The sequence below is a fragment of the Vombatus ursinus genome, unplaced genomic scaffold, assembly GCF_900497805.2.
Source record: "Vombatus ursinus unplaced genomic scaffold, bare-nosed wombat genome assembly UNPS02014812.1, whole genome shotgun sequence".
NCBI lineage: Eukaryota > Metazoa > Chordata > Mammalia > Diprotodontia > Vombatidae > Vombatus > Vombatus ursinus.
Window position 1 is genome coordinate 33,669,680 of NW_020954590.1, and position 8,991 is coordinate 33,678,670.

Consider the following 8,991-nt stretch of genomic DNA (forward strand, 5'->3'; position numbering starts at 1 on the left):
TGTTTTTCAATTACACTTCACAGCTTTTGAATATATACTTAAGAATGTTTAATTGAGACACCACTTAATTCCCAGTAATATTGTTTGATTAAGTATACTATTCATATAATTTTTTTCTTGAAGGCTGAATTTCCAAATCCATGTGTAAATAATATTCTCAAATATTAAGTCTTAGAACTTGTCAGTTCTTTACTCTTCAGAATATTTTTGTGCATTGTTGTATCTGCATTCCTCAGGGAAATAGTATTTGTATGAATTCTATGGTGAATATAAAACAAAGTTATTGTGAATGCTTTAAGTGATTTCTAAGATGGAATAAAAACCATAATGGTTCTCTCTTTGTGTGTTATACCTTCTGTATGACATACTATATGTAACTTTTATATAATGTATAGTCTTTGAAACTTGCCTGAGGGTGCTAAGAGGTTAAGTAATTTTCCCAGGGTCACACTTCTAATATTTTTCAGAGGCAGGTCTTCACACCCTATATATTCTCACCCCACCACTGGCCCTATATGAATCTCATCATGCTGCTTTTCTCATACAGGCATATTTTGCAGAGTTGTAGACTTTTTGATTTTAAAGGAACTTCAATAACCATATATTCCAATCCAGTAATCCTTATTGTAACCTACCAGAAAAGTGTTCTTCCATCCCTTGTTTGAAGACCACAAAGGAGAGAGAATCCAGTCCTTCTTGAAGCAATCCCTTCCATTTTGGGAATAGTTGTAATTTTTAGGACATTTTCTCCTGACAGCAAACTGCACTAATTACGCTATCATTCCTCCTATTTCTTCTTTCTGGTATTTTGTCTATTTTTGTGGCATATAAATCATGCATATGATATGTGTGTGGATATATGGTTGTTCACATACATGTATATATTATATGGGACAATTAGGTGGCCCAGTGGATATAGTACTTGTCTGTGAATCAAGAAGACTCGTCTTCTTGAGTTCAAATCTGTCCACAGACATTTACTAGCTGTGTGATTCTGGGCAAGTCACTTAACCCTGTTTGCTCCAGTTTCCTCATCTGTAAAATGAACTGGAGAGGGAAATGCCAAACTACTCCAGTATCTTTGCCAAGAAATGGGTTCAGAAAGAGTTAGACACAACTGAAAAACAACAACAATATATAGGCATCTACTTATGCACATTATATGTATATGCATATATATGCATATACAAATGTGTGTAAGTATCTTTTGGAGCTCTAAGGGACTTCTGAGGCCATCTAGTTAACTCTCTCATTTTGCAGCAGAAGAAACTCAGACCCAGAGAAGTTAAATGACTTGTTTGGGGTTATAATGATAAAAGCAAAGTAATGCAAAGCACTTTCTACATATTATCTAGCTTTTCTCTCCGACAACCCTTGGAGGTATGTACCACAGTTATTTTTAGTCTGATGTTACAGGTGCAAAAAACAGGCTTCTAGAGGTTAAGTGATTGATGGCATCATGGTATTAAGGGTTTAGTTCTGGAAGAGAACTCCACCATTGATTCCCACTCCTTTATTGTATAGAGGAGGAAACTGGGGTGAAAAGAAGTTAAGTGACTTGTCCAGAGTCACACTATCTATTTAGCTACATTTTTACACAATTACATATCAATAGATCTATTCATATATCCTATACATACTATATACCTATAGATCTGTAGGGCTGTCTATATAGAGATAAATCTATAGATCTATTCATCTCTCCATAGAAAGTATATATATGTATACACACATACATACATACACATGGATATAAATGTGTATATACACACACACATAGAGAGAGAGAGATCTACAGGTCTATAGCTATATAATATATATATATATGGGTATATAAATATACATATCTACCTAGGTACTATCTACAGACATTTATATGTATAGATTTATAGGTTCATATATATAGGTTTATGTCTATAGATAGTTTACATATATATATAAACATATATCTATATCTGTATCTCTGTATATGTAGTTGAATATTTAAAGATGAACTGGCTGTGTTTAAATAACAATAAGTATTAATATTTGTATTTATATACTGCTGTAACTCTTTTCAGTGACTTTGTAATAAAATAAGATATATCAAGGAAAGGAGAGTGGTATCAGGGATAAGCTAAGTAGATAGGTGGCACAATGGATAGCATGTTGGACTTGGAGTAAGATCTGATTTTGATTTCCCACCTCAGACACTTAGTAGCTGTGTGACCCCTGAGAAATCATTTAACCTCTCTCAGCCTCAGTTTCCTCATCTGTAAAGTGAGTCTAATTAAAATACTTATTTCACAGGGTTGTTGTGAGAAGTAAATGAGATGTATAACACTTTTCAAACCTTAAGGCACTATAGAAATCCTATTATTATGTTGCTGCAATGATATATTACCAATTCCCTTCCTCCTACCTGCCCTAATATCTTTCGGTATGTTATTTTCTTAGGTGGTTTAGGAATTTAAAGGCTTTGAATTGGGAATACAGGAGATTGGGTTGTTTGTGGTAAAGAAAATTTATCAGTTCCTAATTGATGGCACCAAAATACAAAAAATGTATAGAAAAACTTTACTGCTGAGGCAGCATAGTGCAGTGAAAAGAGAAATAGACATGAAACAATGTCCATTTTTGAGTTATTTATTTGTTTATATTGTGGATCCTCTGTTGATTATTTCCAAATTATCTTTCATATAATTTGCTTGTATATAATTATTTTCATATTGTTTCTCCCATTAGGCTGTGAACTTCTTGACAGCAAGAACTGTCTTTTGCCTTTCTTTGTATGCCTTGCTTTTAGCACAGTGCCTAGCATATAGAAGGCACTTCATAAATACTTATTGACTGACTGTCTGAAAGATTGCTAATGAACCTTTCCATTTCTAGATAAGTTGGCCTTTAAACATTAGAATTACACTGTCACGAGGACTCTAAGCCTTTCTAGCATGATAGAACCTGCCTGAGCTTACCGTGGCATACTTTGAGAGCCCAGGACCACCTGTAATCAATGATTAGATTATTGGAGCAATTTCCTTCTTCTTCGTCATCATTTCAATAGTGACATAGTATCACCATCAGTAACCAAATCACCACCAACTTGAACCATAGTGTCTTATACCTTAACTATGCAATGAGTGACCAGTGTATGAGCATTTTTATATTTTTGGGGGGGAGTTGTTTTGATACTAGCTTAATAAATGAAATATTTCTTTATTTTGACTATCAAGAGTTTGTTTCCTGCTTGTATTAATATGACAAATTATGCAATTTTCAATTGTGTGAATTCATATGCTTTCTACTTCCATCTTTATGTAGTTGATATGGTGAAAAGTAAAATGATTTCTTCATCAGTGATCATTTGAGTTGGTAGAATGTTAGCTTAAATATTCTCATAAAATAGTATTCCAGATATTCAAATTCCCCAAACCAAACCTGAAGAGTCCATTATGTGCTACTTATTTGCAGTGTTGTAATTCAGTTTTACTATATGAGAGATTTTCCAGTGGAAACAGTGTTAGACATTACTAATTTTTGACTTTCTTTAATTTGAGGAAATGATATTGTGTATCAAAGAATCAAGGTTTACTTATTGTCTCTGGAAAATACTCCTGGACTTTTCCTGCTTCTTCCACTAGGATTATCTTCCCCTTTCTTCTCTGTTTCTGCAAAATTCCCTACTTATCCTTCAAGGCTAAGCCCTAATCTCACTATATATGAGGCAGTGTAGCTTAGTGGAAAGAAATCTGGATTTGGAATCAAAACACCGAAGTTCAAATGTCGTAGCTGCCATTATTTATTTTTTTTTTGGCTGGGCAATGGGTTTAAGTGATTTGCCCAGGGTCATACAGCTAGTGTTATGTGTCTGAGGTCAGATTTTTTGAACTCGGTTCCTACTGACTCCAAGGCTTGTGCTCTACCTAGCTGCTCTGCTGCCATTTTTTACATGTGTGACCTTGAACAAGTGACTTCACCTCTTTAGGCCTCAGTTTTCTTATCTGTAAAATAAAGGGGTTGGACTAGATGACCTTCTAACTCTAAATATGTGATCTGGAGTGGTCCTGAGCTAAATAAAAGTAATACTTAGGAAGATAAAGTCAGAAAAAGCAACTGGATCAAACCAAGAACACATTTCATGCTGGAAGGCACCCAGTTTTAAAAGCATTGAAGAATCACTTCACAGGAGAGGTTATGGAGGGAACAAGACCAAAACAATGAAAAATCACGGATGCTATTAAAAATTACCAAAAAGACAATGGAGAGACATTTGTAATTCCCAACATATGTGTCCATTTTATAATTTAAAAAGAAACCTTTATGAGAATTATCAGCATGCATTCTGAGAATGGTCTAGCTGTTGTTCATTTTTGAAGAGGACCAATGACATCATGGGTGACAACTTGTATGTGAATTGGATTTAAGTGAGGCAGAGTTGCCCAGAGTCCTCAGCCTCACTCTCTTCCTGCGTCATCAAAGTACAGTAGCAAAACAAAAGTCAGGAAAACTGATGGTGGCCCAAGATTCAGTGGATGACCTTGGTATCTTTAATGTCTGGAGCAAGTTACAAGCAGTCCACGATGCCTACTTCAGCTCTCTTCACGGCCATTGGGACAAATTGTTCTCATCTACCCAATCTGTAGGGGGAACTCTTCATGTACTTAGGATAAACACTCCCCCCAACTCACCAACAAGTTTGAGGCCCATTGGTTACCCTTAACCTGGTTTAGCCCATCTACTGGGATGGTTTACTGGGGTGTGGCCACTGCTGAAGCTATAGCTTCTTGGAATCACAGGTGAGAGTTGGGTGAAAGGTGGATACCAAAGGTTTAGGATAAGCACCATTGTAAAGGGCTTGGCAAGCTTTCATACCAGAAGTGCTGGTTTTCCTGAATACCTCACATATCCCAATAACCTAGCAAAGATGATGAAAAAACAATAGGTAAGATCCCATAAATAATTCCTTAAACAAATATGTTTAGTGTTGCATTATTTGATGAAAAGTTCAAAGAAAACAAAATCCTATTGGGTTTAATATTTGTTGCTGTTTTTAAAGCATTTCATTAGATTGTGCATTGATCATTAAAAAGGACCTTAGAGATCAAATTCATTTTACAGATGAAAAATGGGGGCAAAAACAGTGAAGCCATTTGCCCCTGGTTATATAGATAGTGTATTCCTGACCCTGAACCCATTGTCATATCCAATAAGCTGTCCTGCCATTCAACTTGATAGAAAGAAGAAAGAAAGAAAGTAAGAAAAAGCCTATTCACCAAGAACTGTCTTGTACATATGTTTAGTTACATACTATTCCTTGACAAATGAAAACATGCCTTGGTCACTAAACCTCCATTAAGCCAAGTATCAAACAGGAAGGAGTTCTCAATAAAGGTATTATTGGCCACTGTTATTGAGAATGTCTCACACAAGGTTCAAATGGAAGAATCATTATAAAAGGTAGGGTTTTCTAGATATTCCTATTTGTGGGTGGCACTGTCCTGATAGGATTAAGTGCTTGATCAATCAAAAAAAAAAAAAAAGACCATGAGTTAGGTTTTGAAATGATTAGGAGGAAGAAAGCAGAGTGGGTCATACTTGGAAAATTGTGCAGTTTTAGTGATCCCAGACCATTCCCAGGGGCAAAGACCTCTCTTTTGAATGAGGTTGTTTTACTAGTCATAATCTATGGTTGCAAATCCTTTAATATAAGGCATGTATAAGGAAGTGTATGATTGCAAAAGAAACTGAGATGATCATGATGTAAAAGTGAGAGAGAAGTTATAAGCATGGAGTCCAACAGTAGATCCTTGAAAACAACAGCAACTTAAATATTATCTGGTATGTTGGTTGTATCTTCTGGTGAGGAACCATGAAAAAAAAACATGCACAACAATCCCATAGGATGAGAAGCCATGGATGAGATGAGATTTGAAATATAATGGAGAAAATGCCTACATGAAAGTAATCACAAATCCATTGTGTCAAATTACAGGGTAACATCAGCACCCTGGGAAACATTAAAAAGTGGATACTTTTTCAAAACTTCGTGTCTCCTTATTTGTGAAGCCATTTCTATTGACTTTAGGACACTTGATTCTAGTTCACATTCCACCATTTAACTAATTATGTTGCCTTGGATAAATAACAAAATTTTTTTTATCTTTTTAATTCCTCATCATGAAATAAAGGTATTAGATTGTGTGATCCTTAATATATCGTCCACCTCCAAGAGTCAATAAGACTTATGTAATCTTCTGTTTTCTTCCTCCTGCATGGGAAACATCCGCTGCTCTTATTTCTCATCCCCACACTCAGACTTGACCTTCCTTCCATTACTCTGAAATTACCTTCTTCTCCTTCACCATTCCAATTAAAGTTCCTATTCCAAATATTTACTGGGCCATTGATCTGATTAATGTAATTGGCACTGAGTAGTAAATGACCAAAAGATTTAAGGATTTAAAAAACCCAAAATTTGGCAAAATGCATCTCTCTTGCAATGTGTGAGGAGGATGTAGACATCCTCTCCACTTTCTACTACCCCCTCCCAAATCAGATAGTGAAATATACAGAACCCATAATGTCTCTGTGGTATCCCTCTTTCCCTAAACCTTTTACTGGTGATTCTGAGTATTCTGGGTAAATGGGATAGTAGGGAAAGAGAATGGGCTGGAAGAAAGCACTAGAAATTTCTTACCTAGGACTACACACCTGAAAATTTCCCACATTTCCTTGAAGTGCATTTAACAATGTCATGTATTATGTGTCTTATCTCTGCAATGAGATTATATGTTTCTTGAGGGGAAGGCATACTTAAAAAATAAATCTTTTATTAAAGTGGTAATAATGGTAATGATAAAATCCATATTTCACATAGCTATTCAAGGTTACAAAATATTTTTTCCTCATTAAAGCTCTCTGAGGCAGGTAGGCTATTGGCAGTACTATCATTCAATGAAGAAACTATGATTTAGAGTTGACATGCCTAGCTTACAAAGATAACTATTTAATCTCAAGGCTGTTATTTGAACCCTGGTTTCCTATTACTAAGTCTTATTTCAGTGTCTGTACATAATAGATGCCAAGTAAATATGTATTGAGTAGATGAATGAATGAGTTTAATTGAATTTTTTCTCTTGGATTTCTTCCAAATATCACTCTGCCCTGTGTCCCAAAGTACCCTGCCTCTAAGCTCTCTTTCTCTCTCTTTTACATATTCAGGCTATTTCCTTGTAAAGTATTTTTCACATCTATTTTGGAAAGATAACAGTTTTGTCCATTTAAACAGTGTTCTATTATGGCATCTTCCTTTATCTGTTCCCTCTCCCAGCACCCCAAATGCTGACATGTCTCAAAATCATCTATTTTGACTTTGACAACACACAAACAATTAAGACACAAAGTGATGGTCTAGGACCTTGCAGTAAATTCCTTTCCCTACACATTCCATCATTTGTATTCTTGTGATTTTAAAAAAGTATTTTGATATATGCATATAATTACAAATCACAGTTAGTATTTCAAATACTAGGAAACATTCAAAACAGTAGAGCATATGTTCTGGGATAGGAATGCAGCATAAAATTTGGCTATGCTGCAGTTTGTATTTATACTAAAAGATGATTACTAAGAAGATGACTGCTTAAAAGGGCCCCTGAGAACTGGGGAGACTTATGACACGAGGAATCAGAAATGTGCAGTCCAGTGGAGAATTAAACTACTGGGAGTAATAATATGGACTGATGCACTCAATAGAGCAGTAATGCCCTCTGAGAAGGATGGGAAATAATTCAGTTCCTCTAGGCTGCATGGAAGCTAAATACAGTATGACAAGAAATAGTAGCAGTACTCATTATGTCTGATTGCTAATTACCCCTTTGAATGATTCAGTTATGTCTGCTACTAGATAATTAGTTTAGTAATTTATGGCTGCAGCACAAACTAGTATTTTAATTTCACTGCACAATTTTCACAATACCTACAGTTCAGATAATATCTTTCCTTTTATTCAATTTTAAATTGCTTTTTTGAAGGCCTATAATAAAGCAGAAATCCATTCAATTCTTTATCATATATTTAATATAAAACTTAAGGCATTATATGGAATTCTATTCAAATCTAAACTATCCCAAAGTAACATCCTATTAAATCCTATTTTATTATGCTTAATTTTGTCTATTTGGTATACATTAAGGGCCAAATTGTTCAAAAGACTTTATCAAGTGATTTAATTTCACAGCTGCCAAATTTTGTGTTCAAGAAAGACATTTGCTATTTAAAAATCCTTCTCAACATTTTCTTCTCTACATTTCCAGAATTTGTCAAAGTTGTAAAATTAATTGTGTCTTCCTCTCAATGTCAGGGTTACCAACTGAATACAGACTGTGGTCAGCACCTAAGTGCGTATATATGAAATGTGTCAGATCTTATTGTTGAATAGCTTTTTCTAAACAGAAATCTGATTTCTGCTTGAGATCTGCTAATGGCTACTGAGAGTAAGAATGGATTTCAGCTCTCAGATTTCCTACATACACCCTCTCTGAAGGTTAACTATCTTCAATAGTTACCTCTTTTGTCATCTCTACTCCACTAATCATTAAGTCAACTATCCAGATCTATTGTGCTGTGGAAAATACAAATAAATACAATGATGTACCCTTAATATGATCTTATCTTGTTTTAATTTAAGCTGGGCTTCATCATTTCCCTTCATTCTAGCTTGTCTTTTTTTCACCTCTAATATTTAATTTACCATGAAGTAATGATTTTAGCACATATGTCTCATCAATTTGAAAATTTTGATATGAAGTGAAAAATTATACTTGGAAAATCAGTATTGTGGGATGAAAAACAAAACGTTGACTAGACCCAGAATAACATATGTGTGTGTATCTATATGTGTGTGTGTGTGTATACACATAGATAGATAGATAGATAGATAGATAGATAGATAGATAGATAGATAGATAGATAGATAGATAGATTGATAGATAATGTGTGTATGGGAGTCCA